Here is an 18,701-nt window from a genome sequence, read left to right as displayed (position 1 = left end):
TTCAGCTGAGAGGCATCTAGACTGAGGAAACAGGATCACCTGAGGAATTGGCGAGGTGAGGAAGCTGTGCCTTGTTCTGTTTCTCTGGTCTTCCAGCATTCACTCCAATACCTGGCTTCAGGTTTGATTTTATTAATAAGACCATTTAAGATTCATGCTACAGTAAGGGCCAGAGATGACCAGAGAGGAGTTTTTCTTAAATAATGCTCATTTTATTTGATGAAGATAGGTGGGCTGACATAAAGTGGTAGGTTTTATGGAACATACCTAGACTGATAGATGTCCTTTGAATGATTTGAGTAGGTATGGTCCCCATAGACACATGAGTTTGAATGCTTGACCCATAGGGAGTGGCACTATTAGGAAGTGTGATCTACGTTAGAGTTGGCTTTGTTGGAGGAAGTATGTCACTGTGGAGGTAGGCTTTGAGGTCATATATGCCCAAGTTCTACCCAGTGTGCTAAAAAGTCTCCTTCTGATGTCTTTGAATCAAGATGTAGGACTCTCAGCTCCTTCTCCAGCACCAGGTCAGCCTTCACACTGCCATGCTTCCTGCCATGATGATAATGGACTAAACCTCTGAACTGTAAGCCAGCCTCAATTAAATGTTTTCCTTTCTAAGTGTTGTTGTGGTCACGGTATTTCTTCACAGCAATAGAAACCATAACTAAGACAAATATCCTGAGTTTTAGATTCCTTGGTGGCCTTTACATGCCATATTTGTGTTTTCTATAATGTTTTATAACCCCAAAAATGTATATTGAGGTTTCTATAATATTCCTCTACATTTTAGGACCGACTGACAATATATTCTATGTATTTCTGGGATTACTACCTCCTTTTAATTTTTTTGTCATACATGAAAAAAATGATTTAGATACTGTCTGGTGACAAAGCACTATAATCCTTGAATAGAGTAAATTCAAGGACAGCTTGGGGAACTTGGTGAGAACCTGTCTCAAAGCCCTCAAAATGAAAGCCCCAATCAAAGAGCATCAACACACAAAACAAGACCAACCAATCAGGCAAAGTAACCACGATGCCATTTAGAATGCCAATCCCTTACTGCGTTGGTAGTGAAGCTGGGTGTAGAATTTGAACTACTTTACTCACTGATTTCTGAAGAGTTGGGATTCTGACCTGAGCTCTTGTCAGTCCTAAAATTCTTTCCACAATTAGAAAACTCTTAGGAAGCTGTGAGTCCAACAATGCATTTGGATAAAAGCAGGATCTTGTTTTCATGCAAATGAGGTTTCATAAATAAAAAATGAGGGGGAGAAATGGATTTGGTGCCAAGCGGTAGAAGAGTAGATTTTTCTAAACTCCAACAGCGTTTTAAGGAATTATTTTCCCCATCTGCATATGCTAGGATTGCTGGAGAAAAGCAGCTCATATGATCATGTCCAAGGAGTAGACTGTCAGCTATGAACCAATTATGTAGATGCATATTATTGGGATCCTGTCTGAATCCATACTCCTTAGCCTGAGAGATGAGGAGTAGCCAGGGAGCCATTAGTAATTGCTGAGAAACCAATACTACAAATCTGGAAGAAAACTGCACATAATGTCCCATAAACACCCCATTATTCACCCATGCTCTCTGAATCAGCATTCTGGACATCTGCTATAGATATCCTGTAAATTACGCACTTGTAAATTACCCATTAATAACACCTGCCAATAGCAGTGTAGAAGCAGACAATGCTGCCTTTTCCCTCTGCCTCAGCTCCATAGAAAGCTTGTTTTCAGGTTTTTTTTTTTTCCCTTAGCATCCCTGAAGAACTCAGATCAACCATTGTCTGGCTTGGTAGTATTTTGATGTTTGTTCTGGTTAATCTGGCCTGCCTCTCTGATCTATATTGATAGGAGAAAACTGCAATCTAGCCACAATGCAGGAATCATGCTAAATGTTTGGGACTGGAGTGCTGAAAGGGACAGTCCCTACTACAGGCATTGTATTAGACTTTTTTTTTCTTGTTGTACCAAAATATTAGAGGCTATGCCATTTATGAAGAAAATGAATTTATTTTGATCACGGATTTGTAGGTACAAGAATAAGCCTGGGTGGCCTCCTGGTTCAGTCTCTGATGAATGAAACATTGACTGGACCACAAGGAAAATAGAACCATGGTTTTCTCTCATCGTACTGAATAATCATGTCATGGAAAAAGAATACATCATGAGACAGGAAAACAGAGACAAAGGATAAAGGTCTCATTCTTATAACTGACTCCGGTGGGATCTAGGTAGATTCCTGAGAACTACATTAATCCCTTCCAAGGACATTGTTCTCAATGGCTTAATTGCTTGTCAATTTCCTGAAAACTGATGGAGTTTTTCTGACCTCATTCCTCAGATCGCCCAAGAATCATTAATTTCTCACTCCCTGTATTATTGCCTGAGGAATGCAGCCCAGTTTCTGCTTTTGTGAGTCATCACCCTTCCCCTTATTTTTCACAGAGCAAACAGTGTGGTAACTTAAGCAGATGCATCATGGGGCTTCACTGGTCTATCAGAGCTCCCCAGTAGCTAGCTCTTGGGGTCTTCACTCAAATCCACATTCCATGCAGCCCTGCCATTTGATCACCACTTTTTTTTCCCATTTTGCATCTTTGTTAATATGTCCACTTCTCTCCTCTCTGTCTCCCATATGCCCGGCTCATCCCCATGTGAGAGACTTCACATGTTGTACTTGATATGCTCTACCCAGTGTTTTGCAGGATTGTTCCATCTCTCAACAGGTCTTCATTTAGATGTCTGTCTTCAGAGAGCCTTTTCTTGACTCCCTCTCACACTCTACCATCTGTCTGAGTCGACTCCTGCTTGTACCACCTGCCGAGGTCATCTTGCTTGTGTAGCACCTTCCTAGGATATATTCTCTACTCCACCAGGGACTCGAGTCTTTGTGACACACCCAGCCCCCTTAGCTTCATTATGAGAGCACAGTGAAGTTTCACACACTCTTGTTTGGTGTGTGGAGACAGCAGGTAGGAGAGTCAGAAGAGTGCTGAGGTCGTGGTTCCATAGCAGTGGATGCTGTGATGGCTGCAGGAGGTGAATGGCAAGGCTCAAGACAAAGGCAGCCTTTGCAATTCTACAAAAGCCACACAATGTCTCTAAGATCTCAGTTCTCCACTTATAAACTGGTATTTCCTATATTCAACTTAGAGTTCATAAGGGTTGAGGAAATGTACTCCAGATAGGAGGACCTTTAGAAAACTACAAAATGACCCACTCGCACATTTAACTTTAATGTGTCTACAGAGTCCAGGTTCTGGGAACTCAGAATGAAAAGTATATATTCTTTCCCCTCAAGGAATCTACTGTCCGTTATGGAAGAGAAACACAGAAAAAGCCATAAAAATGTTTTATGAGACTATTACTTGAAGATCTCCCAGCCCTAGCATCTAACCTCCGGTTGTTTGTTATCACAGGATATGGATTCATTTTGTTTCTCTCTTGGGCTACAACCTTCTCTAGTTTTACATAGGTCTTCATATCTTCCATGTGACCTACAGGGTCTCTGCTAGCTTCATGTTCTCAGGAGACACTTGGACGGGAAGTTCCAAGATATATATTTTTTTTAAACGTAGACCCCCAAATCCTGGACCTCTCAACTTTGAAACTTGACCTTCTTTCCAGGTCAGGTAGTGCATAGTTTGTCAACTTGTCTCAAACCTCGTTATACCTGAAATTAATGAATCTCAATTGAGGAATTGCATGCTACTAGACTGGCCTGTGAACATGTCTGTCAGGGCATTTCTTTCTTTCTTCTTTTTTGTTAGTAGTACATTTTATTTTATTTTTTAATTTTATTAACATTTTTTTTTCATTTATTTTACATAGCAGCCACAGTTTGCCCTCCCTCGTCTCCTCCCGTTCCCTACCCCTGACTCCCATATACCCTCATCCCCATCCACTTCTCCTCTGTCCCCATTCAGAAAGGGGCAGTCCTTTTAAGGGCTTGAACAAAGCATGGCACCTCAAGTTGAGATAGGACCAAGCTCCTTCCCCTGCATAAAGGCTGGGCAAGGTAATCCAGCATGGGAACAGGTTCCCAAAAGCCAGCTAAGTCCCAGGGACAGGTTCTGATCTCTCTGCTAGGACCCTGACAAACAGACCAAGCTACACAACTGTCACATACATGCAGAGGGCCTAGGTCAGTCCCATGCAAGCTCCCTAACCATTGGTCCAGAGTCCATGTGCTCCCACAATCTTAGATCAGCTATCTCTGTGGGTTCCTCTATCATGACCTTGACCCCTTGGCTCGTACAATTCCTCCTCCATTTCTTCAGGAGGAATCCAGGAGCTTGGCCCAGTGCTTGGCTGTGGATCTCCACATCTGCTTCCATCAGTTACTGGGTAAAGGCTCTGTGATGACAATTAGGGTAGTCATCAATCTGATTACAATAGATGGCTAATTCAGGCACCCTCTCCACTATTGCCAGGAGTCTTAGCTGGGGTCATCCTTGTGGATTCCTGGGAGTTCCCTGGCACCAGGTTTCTCCTTAACCCTGAAATGGCCCCCTTTATCAAGATGTCTCTTTCCTTACTCTCCCCCGCAGTCCTGTCCCTCACCTATTGCTCCCAGCCTACCCAACCTGCTCTCTCAAGTTCCCATCCCCTCACCCCTCAACCCCCATCCCCAGTTTATAGAAGTTATCTCTGTAGGAGCATTTCTTAGTTGCTAAATTATTTAGAAAGACCCAGCTCACTCTGGCCAGTGCCACCTTTGTGCAGGTGAGCATGGTTGTATTTAATGAGTTGATAATTGAGCAAGCCAGAGGGAGCAGGTCAGTAAGCTGCAGTCCTCCATGGTTCTTCCAGGTAGGAACCTTATGTCCTTCACTGGCTTCCCTCAGTGATGGACTATACCCTGTAAGCTGGAATAAACCCTTTTCCCCTCCTAAAGCTGCTTTAATCATGGTATTTATCACAACAACAGAGAAGAACATTAGGACAGAAATTGGTACCAGAGACTGTGATATTGATTTGATGGACCTGACCATGTTGTTTTGGGAAAGGATTGTGGAAGGATTTTTGAGCTTTGGTCTATAAAAGTCCATTGAGTGACCAGAGCTTAATGAGCTGTTATGGGAGCTTTGGAGACAGACATGTTGACAGAGGTGCAGAGGATGGAGACCTGGCTTTTGAAGCTGCAGAACAAGGGAAAGACTCTCTCAGAGCTGTTCACATTGCATTATGGATTAAGAATCTGTGGAGATGAAGCCTTTGCTTTACTGAGATAATAGATGCTAGTCAACTCTTATTAAAATGAGATAAGTTCTCTCTGTGTGTGTGTGTGTCTGTGTTTGTGTGCCTGTGTTCCTGTGTGTACGTGTGTGTGTACGTGTGTGTGTGTGTGTGTGTGTGTGTGTGTGTGTGTGTGTAGGCATGTGTACCTGTGTGTATGTGTGCGTGTGCGTGCAAGTGTGTGTGTGTGTGTGTGTGTGTGTGTAGACACCTGTGGGACTACCCCAAACCCTTTGAAGTCCAAAAGGTCATGAGTGACTTCTATCTGCCAGGTTGAACTGTTTACATTGCTAGATTTGGTGTCTGTGCTGTGGTTCTTCCTTTTTGAGATAAAAAAGTAGATAACTTATTTTAGATTTTATAGGCGCCCACAGATAAGATAGTTTTGATTTTTAAAGAGACTTTGGGCTTTTATTTTTTTTTTGTTTCATTTATTTTTTTTCTATACAGTTTATTTTGATCATGATTTTCCCTTCCTCCAAACTTCCTTCCAGGTCCTCCTCAGCTCCTGACCTACCTACTTCATGTCCTCTCTCTCTCTCAACAAAAAAAAAAAATCAAGACAAATAAACAAACAAAACCCAATAAGATAAAAAAAAACAACACCAAAATAATGAAAGAAAAAAAGAAAACAAACGGGGGGCGGTAGGGTTGTTTTGTCTTGTACAATGACTCTTGGCCATGAAGCCATCCAGCCCTGGGTATAATGGATAAACTGAGTGGTACTCCATAGGTGAAAACCGATTTTTCCTTTCCCAAGTATCAGTGGCAAACGGCCTCTTGGTTAAAGCTGGGACTTTGGGTTCGATTCCCCTTTTTCATGCTGGGATTTTGTCTGGTTTGAGCCCGTGTAGGTTTTGTGTGTGCCGCCACAGTCTCTGTGAGTTCATAGAGGCTCCAATCGTGCTATGTCTGGAAGACTGTTGTTTCTTTAGAATCATGCACCACCTCTGTCTCTCACAGTCTTCCCACCTCCTGTTCTATGTAGATCCCAGAGGTTTGATGAAGATATCCCATTTATGACTGAGTGTTCCAAACTCTCTCACTTTCTGCATATTCTCCAGTTATGGGTCCTTGTGTTAGTACCCAAGTACTGCTCTTCTGCTGAGGGTTGAGGGATGCATTGATCTATGATACAGCAATATGTCATCAGGAGTCATTTTATTGTTATTTTCCATTAGCAGAATAACACTGGTAGGTTTCTCCCAGGCCCATGACCTATCTGGTCTCAGGTTCTTGAACTCTTTGCTATGACCCTGACTCCTTGTTCTGACTGGCTTTATTCATGTTTCTCCTTTGACTACCCTACTCATTTCCTCTCTTCCAAAGCTGCTTTTCTTTGCTCAAGTTTGATCTGACATATCTTGAGGTTTTGAAAACTCCTTTGTGCCTGAGGAGTGTGGTTTAGGTCTTTCTGACTCTCAGAGATAAGCCACATTCCTAGAATTCCCTGTCCTATCCCATAAATGTACCCATCCCTATGATTACCTTAGGTTCCATACAGCTTGTTTTGACTGTGGCCCTTTGGGATACTCACCTCTTACCCTTTACCTCCACGTACATGCTTGGCATGCAGAAAGAGATCGCTGTCTGTGAGCAGGGTGCTTGGCAGGCTGTGTGGTGAAGATGACTTCAAACCCATCTCTACTATTCCTTGTCTGTAAGGAAGATGTTCTTCTTTCCATTTCTGTAAAACCGATTGAGACAGTGCATCTCCCCTCAGAACCATGGGGCACTGAGGAGAAAATGTCGTGTCTCAAGGTCAGATTTCTAATGTCAGGATTTCTCAAAGCCCTTGTCCCTTCTTTTCTCTTTATTGGATAGCTTAAGGTCTTCGTGTCATTACCCTGCTTATGTTTCACCTCAAGATTCAAACTGCAGCTGGTTTGAGAGAGGAGATGGCGTCTGTGGTGACAGATGAAGAACAAGAGGTAGGATTACATGCAAACAAGAAAAAAAATAAGCAAATGCTTTTTATCAAAGATTTACAACATGGCCACTCAATAAACCCATTACTTATTGCCCAAAACTGATTTCTTTGGGATGATTACTCTGGCATACAGTCTATCAGTAATGGCAACTTAACAGAATTGGGAAACTTTAGGTGAGGGGACCTTGGAGAGTAATTGTTTTGTCTAGTTTATCTGTACGATTGTTCCTGGTGGGGTTTGGGATGGTGCAGAGAGGAAGAAGCCCTTTGGAAAGTCATGTGCATGTGACTGCTGTCCTGAATCTGCAGCTGCATCTGTTAAAATCTGTATCTTCCACCTAATGATGCCTGCTTCTGATCAGCGCTTGGTTGCAGAGACTCTTTTTGCCCCCTTCTAACCACAACTGACTGTTCATTTGTCAGAGTGTTGATCAAGAGTTCTTCTTTTCGTAAATATGGTGTGTGCATTCAAAGCATTCCTTTCATAATTAATAACAATAAAATCTGGTTACCTGTGGAGATCCGAGACATTGAAAAAGTCCCAGGGAAGGTACAAGATGGTACCAGCAGGCTAGCCACAGTGCCATCTGCTTTGTGGTTCTCTTGCCCAGGCTGCACCTGTTACCCAGAGACCCCACCTACCTTGGGGGGCTGCCTGCTCTTCAGGCCTTCTCTGATGCTTTCTTTAAATAGGAAGAAATGTTGCATCTCAGTCTGTGATGTCTCTCATTTTGGAAAGGTGGCATTTTGCCAGAGTGTCTACTTCTTATCTGTCTGTAGACAGATTGTGATGGTTTTCCTTGTTTACTTTTTGTTTTTGTTTTTGTTTTTTTCTGAGACAGGGTTTCTCTGTGTAGCTTTGCACCTATCCTGGAACTCACTCTGTAGCCTAGGCTGGCCTTGAACTCACAGAGATCTGCCTGGCTCTTCCTCCCAAGTGCTGGGATTAAAGGCGTGGGCCACCACTTCCCGGCCGGTTTTCCTTGTTTACATAGTGCACTGGCAGAAGCCATTGCACCACGATGCATGCCAGAGGCATGCTCAGGATGGCCTTTCTTCTTTTCAGATGTGGACTCATGTGTCATTGCTTCAGCATCTCCAGAACACCAGATGAGATTTTCCTCTGTACCTAGAGGAGAAATTCTCAGGTCACCATTGTGATATGCTACTGGGAAATACTTTTGGCAAATGGCACCATTAATACCATCATTTGAACATGGTCCATTCAAGTTGATTGCTCTGACATTGCCATCTCTGCTGTTTTCATTTGTCCGTTGTTTTCCAGAGCTGGGGACTGAATCCAGGCCTGGTACTTGATGAGCAAGCGCTCTTCCGCTGAGGTAAATCCCCAGCCTTCTCACTCTGCTTTTTCAGCATCACAAACCATTTGATTATCTGTCTGCCTTTGTGTAGGCCAGTGGCTCTCAACCCTCTTAACACTGCAAACCTTTAATACAGTTCCTCATGTTGTAGTGACCCCCATACTAAAATTACTTTCATTGCTGCTTTATAACTGTGATTTTGCTACTGTTATGAATCATAATGTAAATATGTGTGTTTTTCTGTAGTCTTAAGGCTATCCCTGTGAAAAGGTTGAAAAACCCCAGAGGGTCACGACCGGCAGGTTGAGAGCCACTGATGTAGACAGACCCATGTGGATGAATGCCTGAGAAATGTGTGTCAGTATCCACTGCCAGAGAACCAAAGGGGAAACTTCTAGTAGAGATGGGAAGTAGCCTGTATTTCACTGATATAGCATCATACATTGTTGGCATAGTTTTCTTTGTTGCTTTCACTATTATAAAGTCATTAAAATCCAGAGGCATTAAAAACAAGGTCCTAGTGGAAATGTGTATGTGCAATGCTATAGTTTGTGTTTGGACTGATGGTGATCCCCCAAAAGTGATATGCTGGGAGCTTGATTCCTAGTATAGCAGTATTTGGAGATAGTACAACCTTTAAGGATTGGAGTCGTGGCCAGTGATTCTACTGAAGAAGACAAGACCCTTTTGATTGAGGCCCTATCCTGATAGCCTTTGGGCTTCCAACTCCCATGGGTCATCTAGCATATCCCTGTTACCCATCACAATGATCATGAGGTCACTGACCACATGCTATCATGCCTTTTCTGAGAATATCCTGTGCAAAGTCACCCCAGTCAATGACTATCATTTGGTTTTGGATTTGTGTTGACGGTTGATACTCATTCAGCGTATAAATATAATTTATTATTTTTATAAAAAATAGACTTGGGGTCTAGTAGGTGGTAATTGGACCATTGGGCAGTAATTCTCATCAATACAATAATGTTGGTTTGGTCAAATGGGTCAAGCCTGGTAGGAATAAGATTTTACAACTGTCAGTTGTTATAAAATAAAATGCTCAAGATACTTATCCCTTCTATACATTGCTAGTACCTTTCTAAATTCTTCTTACATTGTAATGCAGTCAGAATACCAGCACCATGCTCTTTGGACCTTCCAGTGTCATGGGTCAAATAAATCTCCTTTCTTAATAAGGTACCCAGCATCTAGCATTTGATTACAGCAACACCAAACAGACTGAAACATGTAAGTATTCATATTTTCTTTTTCCTGTTTTGAGGGGTTTCTTTTCCTGGACCTATGAGACAAAAAGATGTTTTCTCAAAATGTCTACCTAAAACTTTCAAATGTAAGCAAGACTCAGGAAGGGTAGTGAAAAGGACAATAGATTGCTTTCAGATAGTTCCACAAAATGAGAGAAGCCATAGTCTTCCTAATTCTAGGCAGCCTAAGTAGATGCAGAGGCCAGTTATAGACTTATAAATGTTGTCTTAGAACCTAGTGACCTATGGGGATAAATGCTGCTTTTTTTCTTTTCTATAAATACACAAAATAATGATATAGTTTGGAGGCAAACATACCCATAATAGTGTACAGCAAGGAATTGCTTTACATATGGTTTGTTGGAAGATAATCTGTTCCAAGTGTACTTGGATGGTTGTCCCTCCATGTATAATAAGTTGCCCTATGTCAATCCTTCAACCTAGGCTATAGTTAGGATCACTGTTTCCATGGGTCTACTGAGTAGGGAGGAGGATTTTGAAGTTGAAATGATTCAAGAAGTAGGAGAAACAGAAAATTTCATTTATATCTAGTGTCTAATATTTTTATTGGCAGTGATTATGCATCTCTTATTCCTACTCCCTCAGAAAGGGAGCTTGCTTCTAATGACACTCAAGACATATACTGGCATTTTGATGTCCTTGACCTTGGATACTTGACTTTTCATTTCAGATTGCTATTGACTAAGTTTTATTTGTCTGAGACACTTACCAACTAGAGGCTTGCCCTGATCACAATGCAAATATAGAACATCTTCCATTTTTATTTAATTATCTTCATTCAGATAAATGACAGGACAGACTCAAGTCTAAGTAAGAGGGGCACTGTGGTCTGAATGCTTATATTAAAAGCTAATGAGGGTAAAGTGCTTTAGGATGTGATTAGGTCATGAGGGCAGGGTTCTCATAAATGGTGTCATTGCCCCTGTGAAAGACATCCCTTGGAGCTTGCTTGTCTCTGTCCATGTGAGGACAGCTATAAGGAATGAGGCTCCATCAGACACTGAATCTACTAGGATCTCAAGCTTGGACTTTCTAGCCTCCTGACCTTTGAGCAATAAATTTCTCTTGTGTCATGAGTCTATGGTGTTTTGTTACAGTCCAAGTGAAATAAAGTAAGTCTTTCTGGCTTAGAATTTTCTTTGATCACCTGGGAAGTTTGTTGTACTTTCATATAATGCTGAAAGCTACCAGTTACTGTGTGGAGAGTCTTGTTACACTGTTTTATTAGAAATAATCACTTTAGCTTTTATTTATTGAACCTTCCTCCACAAGTCATATGCTCTTTTTAAGGAACAGCATGTATTTATCAGGTCTGGGTTGATCTAAAACACACACAGTGGAAAAGTTTGTCACATCCTTCCTCCTCAAATTAAATCAACTCTGCTCCTAAGGCTGTATTGGGTGCTTTTGGAGAAAAGAGACTAACCAATTTGTTAGTCTGTCTCTCTCCTGAGTATCATAGGGAAGGATGCAGTGCAGGCAAAAGGGTAACAAAACCTCCAGGAATGAAGGGTTATATTTTTGCTGTTGTTCTTGAAGATGGTCACTTCTTGAAGGACTTGGATCTTTAGAGTGCTCTTGGTGGCCTGGCTTTCTCCTTGCCTCAGTTAGCTTGGAGATCTTCATTGCTGCTGCATGGTCAGGTGACTTATAATCCACACTTTCTGATTTTTTTCCCACAGTGGTCTCCCTGTGAGATTCTGCCATTTTGGGGCAACATGTTCTCTCACTCTCAGGCAAAGTACCAAGCTAGAGTCCTATTTCAGTTTTAGGCCACTCAGATTCTTTGGAGTTGAGTGATTCCTATTCATTCTCTAGCCCTTTCATTCAAGGAAAACCAACTTAAGTGCATGTAATTGCTAAACGACCCTGGCAACCTAGCTGGTTATGGAGTGTTCAGATACTTCATTGAGTATTCCATTGAGACACTCCATTACTCACGTTCATGAATGAGTACTTTTGGATTAGTGTTGATGCTTGAATTGGTAGACTCAGTAAAACACACTGCCCTCTCTAATTTGGGTGGACCTTGTCTAGATGGTTGAAAACCCTCTTGAGCAAGGTGGAACTCTTTCTACCTCATAGCCTTTGGGCTGGGACACGGAGTTGTTCTAGCCTTCAGTCTCAGATCTAAACACTGGCTCTCATTTACCGTCAGCCTGCCAGTCTTGAGCTGGATCTGCAACCATCCAGCTCTGTGACTGTCATTGCTTCAGAGATAGGAGGACCTAGAACTGCTGCTCCAGATTTCTCACTGCAGGCTTTGGAATGTGTCAGCCTCCACAATCCTATCAGCCAGTTGCTTATACTAGATCTCTCTTTATATATATATTTTCAGTTTCTCTGAAAAATCTTGATATATACGTGGACTAGACCTTGAAGGACAAAGGCTTATTTGAGGTCATTTCTCAGGAAATGGCAAACAAATGTGTTTCTCCTTTTATCCTAAATGAGAAATTGTAGAGAATCTTTTCTTATTTAGATTAGAATCGTAGATAGAAGAAGAAAAAGTATCTATTTGATTTCAGCTGTTGTTTCTGACTGGCTTTTGTGTTCTAATGGTCTCAGTGAATGCTGTTGTGTGTTAGAATGTTTCTTTTTTTTTTTTTTATTTTTTTTTTTTTTTTTTTTTTTGTTTTTGTTTTTTTTTCTTAGATTTCTTCTTATGCTATTGTTCTATTGTATATTTTTCTGTTCTTGAAATGTTTATTGTATATTTTTTGTATGTGTGTGTGTGTGTGTGTGTGTGTGTGTGTGTGTGTGTTGTAGTTTTCTAGAACCAGGATTTGTCTAAACCTTCATACGAAATAACACTTCTTTCATCCATTTAGAAAACCTCTAAGAGTGGTGAGAAGCTTTAAGAGTTATGCACCAGTGTCAGCGGCCTTCCCCACCCCCACAGTTTATCTCCAATCCCACAATAATTTGCTGGGGAAAGGACTAATTTAGTTGCTTTCTTTTTTCATGAGGAAAGGAAGGCCTTTGATGAGTCAGCCAGCTTCCCTACATGAAATCCTATAGTCAGTGTGAAGAAAGGTGGTAATTGGGAGAGAGGCTGGCTCCAAACCCATGGCCTGGACTCCTCAGTACATTGCTCTGTGTCCATCTCAATACATAAGACTAGGCCACCTTTTAGCTTCCAGGACAGTCTTGGGGGACACTGGCTCTGTCTCCAACATCTATTTAGGATGAGCTGTGGCACTTCTGTGGTTTGATTCCCAGGTGCCCACTACCTCCTGAGCACAGAGCTTTCTCTTTTTGTCTTCTTCTGCTTCTCTAGCTAGCTTTTCTGCCTGTGCTCATGAAACTCTTCTCTACCAGGCTTTCTCATAGCTCAGCACTCCATCTTGACACCCCCCTCTTCAGCCTATGTCCTCTTAGTTAAAAGGACAGTCTATTAGCTAACAAATCGCTCTACTTATTACGTGACTTGATCTTTAAAGGAGGAATGTGTAAGTTATTATCATTACTTGGAATCAATTATTTATTCTTTCTATATTTATTTTACTTCTTTTCCTTGTTAGTTCCTAACAGTGAGGGGTTCTCTGTTTTCAAAATGTATGTGTATGTGTAATGTATGCATGCATGTGTGTGTGTGCGCGTGCACGCGTGTGTGTGTGTGTGCACATATGTGTGTGAGTGTGGTATATGTTTGGGTGCTATATGAGCATATTGCAAGTGTTTGTGCAGGTGGTATGTGAGGTCGGGTATCCTGATCTATCACTCTCCATCTTATTCCTTTGAGACAGGGTGTCTCACTGAACCTGGAGCTAGAGCTTGTGACCCAGACATACAATGCCCAGCTTTGTGAATGCTGGAGATCCATATACTGGGAACGTAATCATTATGCTTGAATAGCAAGTACTCTTATCTGTACTGCTGCCTCTCCAGCCCCAGACTGTCTTTTACATGCACCACTACTTCCTTAGCTTATAGAGGAGTGGGTGAATGATCGCAGATGCCAATATGTCTCTAAAGATCATGACGTTCATTTCTTTTCTTTTGTAACAATGCGGCAGTATTATCAACTTCTAGCCTCATCATTAGGAACTAGGACAACATAGACAGACAGCTTGGAGCTTGGCATTCAGTAAATGGTAGCCGCTTTGGTGGTCATTGGCTACTTTTCCTTCTGACTTGTAAAAAAAAAATGATGAAAAAAAAAAGTTCACTAAATACAATCCTAGCAGCAAAGTGGTCCCGAAAGCACTGCCTTGCTCATCTCTAGCCTTGGGGAAAGTAAATCACATTTTCTATGTAAGCGTGATGTAACAGCACCACAAAAAGAAACTTTATCTGTTTAGACCTATCCGTCATTCTCCCCTTGACTCCTCGGAGCTCCCTCCCTGAGCAGGTGCTGGCTTTTACCATGGGTGCGATAACCTCCAATGTATTTCTGTCTGCTGTGATGATTAATGTGCGGCTGACAGATCTACTGGGACTGTTGCTGTTCCATTCTGCCTGTGAGGAAAGGTGTGGCCGCCATGTGACCATCACGAGGAAGCTCAGGCAGAGCACTGCTTGGGCACAATGGCAGGAGCTTGTGTCTCCGTCAGCTGTGCCCTGTGCACAGACCTCCACTGTCTACTGCCCTACCATTTCACTCTCTCCTCTTGGAGGAGGTGACAGCGTCCCCACCTGCTTCGGGCCGAGGTGGCTTTGTGCGTGAATGCCCAGTTCCTCTACATCCTTGAACTCTCATAAATCAAAACCCAGCACAGCCAGGAGATCAGAAAACTAGGGCTTCCTAGGGTCTTCGTGTGGCCTTACATGACTAATTATAATAGAGGATTTAGGAAGAGCTTTGAACACATTTTGTTGGTTAAAACAGTGGCATTTTGTTAGAGATTCTCCCTTCCCTCCCCGATTCGTGCCATAATGAGGAGTCGGTGGGGTCAGGGTCATTTGTGTCATCTCCAGCAGTGTCATGGGAAGAACCTGAAAACCTCTTATAATAATGATGCTGCTGATAGGCCCTGCTGGTTAGGAAGCCTCACCGATGCCCTGCACCATTAATCACTTTAAATACGGTTCTATTTAGTCTTCTAAGAATAATGAAGTAAGGAGACAGGTCAAAGACCTTCCTGGTAAGAAAGCGTGCAGGCTGTAGACAGAGAATCCTGAGTTTAATGTTTAGAAATGGCAAGGCAGGTGAAGCATTTGTCCATAACTGTGCAGAGTTCAGGCTTTTTCTATACGATACTACCCCCGACCATCCCTACAGAACACGGTTTGTGCCTTGCATGTTCACAGGGGCCAAGTGAGTGTCAAGAAGACTTAACAGTACATCTGAAGTCACACACAGTCGCTAAGTGTCAGAGTCAGGGTTTCAATCAAGATTTAGAATCAAGGTTTGTCTGGCGTCAAACTCCAGTCATGCACAGAGGGCTCCGAACAGGGTCAGTCTTGACTGGAGATGGCTGAATTAAGTCCACCCTCTAGAAGTTTCTTCGCTTAGCCTCTGAGCCTCTTTTTTTTTCTGTTATTAATAAATGTACAGACCCATTTCCCCACATGAGCACCTAGGAGTGAAAATAGACCATTTTGCCAAAGCCCCATGAAACAAAAAGATTGGACCATTCAATCCTTTCCCTTTATCATTAGTTCAGCTTCTAAACTTGTCACATTTATAGCTTATTGTATTAATAGAAGAAGTGAACACTGGTTGATACTGGCAGAACAGCCCACTGTGATATTACAGAAACCACGCCATGCAACCCTAGCCGAGTGCTATAGAGACACAAATGCATACTTTTCACCGTCCCAACCCATAATCGTAACCCAACATCCATTCAAATTAAAGCTCTGTAAGTCTTTACAGGACCAGGAGAAAAAAAAAAGGCTATGCTGCTTTTTACTGGCTGATTTATTGTTACATGACAATATTGGGTATATTAAAATTTAATATCGGTGCTGTCTTTCCATTGTAAGTCTTGTGCTGAGGAGCTCAGAAATTATTTCTTTTTAAAGGAGACATTTATTGCACTGTATAGGCAGGTATGTAATTCCTTCCTGTAAGAAATTCGAGGAATATTTTTTCTTTCAGCGTGTGAGGACTTGTGATTTGCGCTTACTGTGTCACCTGGGTGCAAAGGAAGGGTGATTTACCTCCGCCATCAGCATAAATGATGCTGTTTGTTTCTGTGTTGTTTTCTAACACCCACTATCGACGGCGCCTCACAGTTTACTAGGCAGGGAATTCAGCCTTTTCCTGGAAATGTCAGGGAGAGAGAATGGCAAAATGGCTTTGAGTTTCAACATAATGTTCGACATGGGCCTCAGCCACATGGTGGGGACAAGACAAGGCTGGGGGATCAGGTCACAGCTCTTAGAACCAGTAAGAAAGACTCTAAGGGGTACATGACAGCCTTCTGACCCTTATCATGAAATAATTCCCAGTACAATGTTGACTTTGCATATTCAAGGTATTTCCTTTTTGGTGGCTATATTCTAGCTACCTATTTTTCTCATTTTCCATACTCTGACTCCATCCATCCATCCATCCATCCATCCATCCATCCATCCATCCATGGATTCATCCATCCATTTGGTTTTTATCCTAAAATAGGTCTTGCTATTTAGCCAATGATGACCTCCAAAGTGAAGCCCCTCTGCTCTGTCTCCCAGGTTCTAGGGTTTTCAGGTGTGTACCACTACGCCTTGAATAACTTTCATTAAGTTTTGGAAGTATATATTCATCTGTGAAGATAGCATGTAGAAATTATGACATAACAAAACTTTGTAGAATAGTCAACAAAACAGAGAAGAAACTATTTATTTGCTGATTCTATGTCCATTTTATTTTTCTTCCTTAGTTACAAGGGGCTGATTTTATTTAGAGTGGGAGTATGCTTGTCTGAGAGGTGTATTTTTCCAGACTCAATTTTGATCTGATGCAGTGACTTTGAATAATGGGATGAAAACAAAGGATACTGGTTAGAGACTCTGAAAACGAGGTCTGGGAAGCATATGGCGTGGTTCTGTTTTGCCTTTACTTCCTGACTTCTACTTTCTACTGGACTGTGGACTGGTAGCTGGATCTCTAGCTCCCAGGCGGAGTGAAAAGACAAATTTTAGGCATTATAGTAAAGATGGCAGGAAGCCATGTCAGATGAAACTTAGGTGTTTTACAGTCTACTCTTAGAGTCATACACCATCTGCTTAGAATGCTCATTAATGGGCACATAAACTTCTAATTTATTTTGGTATACATACAAAATCATGTTTGTAAGTGAGTGTAGCAACTCTGGGGGAAAGGTATAGTCAGGCTATACCTTGAGTTGTGGTTTGGTGGGGGATGGTCTCCCCGCAGGATATAGTAATCCTGCTCCTCTCCTGGAAAGCCCTACAGCTAAGCTTTGCTCAACCCCCACTTAAGGGGACTTCCCAGCAGAGCTCTGCTTCTTCTCTGGACCAAGATGTTGCTTCTTTTGCTTCACTCTGCTAAAGGGGAAACCCCTGCAGAAATGTAGCAATCTCCTCCAGCTCTGACAAAAAGTTGTTACTTTTTCTGTTCCACCTTGCTCAGTCCCCTGAGGGATGTCTTGAATGAAGATCTTCATACCCAAGACTCTTTTGGGAAATAGATTTATTGGGGAAGGAGGAGTCCAGGAGAGTGCTGCCTCTACCAGGTTTGGAAAGAACAGTCAACAACTGAACAGGCAGGGTAGTTTATATAGGATTTCTTAGGGGCAGAGTTTCTCCAGGGAGAAGATTTTCTGTTCAGGGATTGGTTAGTTTTTCCTGCTCAGGGATTTGGTTAGTTTCATTGGTCAGGGGCAGCGATGGCCTTGATCTCAGAGACAAACTGTGTTTCTTCCACTGGCCTTTCTTAGCTTTTCGGCTCTAATTCTAAGGCCAGGGCATATTTCTTTCACTGGCTCTGATTCTAGGGACAAAGTGTGTTTCTTTGGTACTGATTTCAGAGTCAGGGCATGTTTCTTTGGTTTTAGGTTCAGGGGATAAAGTGTTTTTTTCACTGGCTTGGGTCCCACATCCAGGCTGTGTTTCTTTCATTGGTTCTGGATTCCAGGGTCAGGGTGCTCAGGGACTGGTTGGCTTCCTGCTCTGTGATTGGTTGGTTTCACTGTTCAGTTGGTCAGGGCAGAGATGGCTCTGATCTCAGAGCCAAACTGTGTTTCTTTCACTGGCCTTTTTGGCTCCAATTCTAAGGCCAGGGTATAGTTCTTTCACTGTTTCTGATTCTCAGGACAAAGAGTGTTTCTTTGGCACTGGTTTCACAGTCAGGGCATGGTTCTTTGGTTCTGGGTTCAGGGGTAAAGTATTTCTGTCTCTGACTCTAGGGTCCAGGTGGGTTTCTTTAGCGCCCCCCTTTCCCTACAATGTTCTCTAGCATCTTGGGGAATCTCATTCCCATGGTGTGGGAGGTTCCTGTGTCAAGGAACTGGCTCACTTGCCATTAGTTAAGATTGGCTTGCTTTCTTGGAAGTGGATTTTACTAGGCTAGTCAATCCTCAGATGATGGAAACTCTGCTTAAATTTGTCTATGATCATATGGGGGTGGGAGTGGGGTGCTCAAGGAAACTAAGCTGTTTCTACATTCCTGACCTGTGGAAACTGTGTGGGAAGATAAATGTTCATGGTTGTCCTAAGCTGTGAAATCGATAGGAACAATATAGACTATATAGTATTAAGTGTGTGTTCTTATATATGTATTTTAAAATGAATATATCAGGAAAATCATATAAAACTTGATTGATATTTGAAGACCGTATAAATAAAAACTCTCAGAGAACTTAAGATCCCTTCTTTAGAAAAACCCTCATAGTTAAATATGGTTATGGACTTCTTTGCTTTTATTCACTTTTAATGACTAGAGCAGATAAAAATCCTCACGAATTTCACATTCTACGAAGCAGGCATTTTCTTAACAACCATATGGCAAGTCAG

The sequence above is a fragment of the Peromyscus leucopus genome, chromosome 14, assembly GCF_004664715.2.
Source record: "Peromyscus leucopus breed LL Stock chromosome 14, UCI_PerLeu_2.1, whole genome shotgun sequence".
In the NCBI taxonomy this organism is placed as follows: Eukaryota; Metazoa; Chordata; class Mammalia; order Rodentia; family Cricetidae; genus Peromyscus; species Peromyscus leucopus.
The sequence above is the reverse complement of the archived record's forward strand: the minus strand, read 5'-3'. Positions refer to the sequence as shown.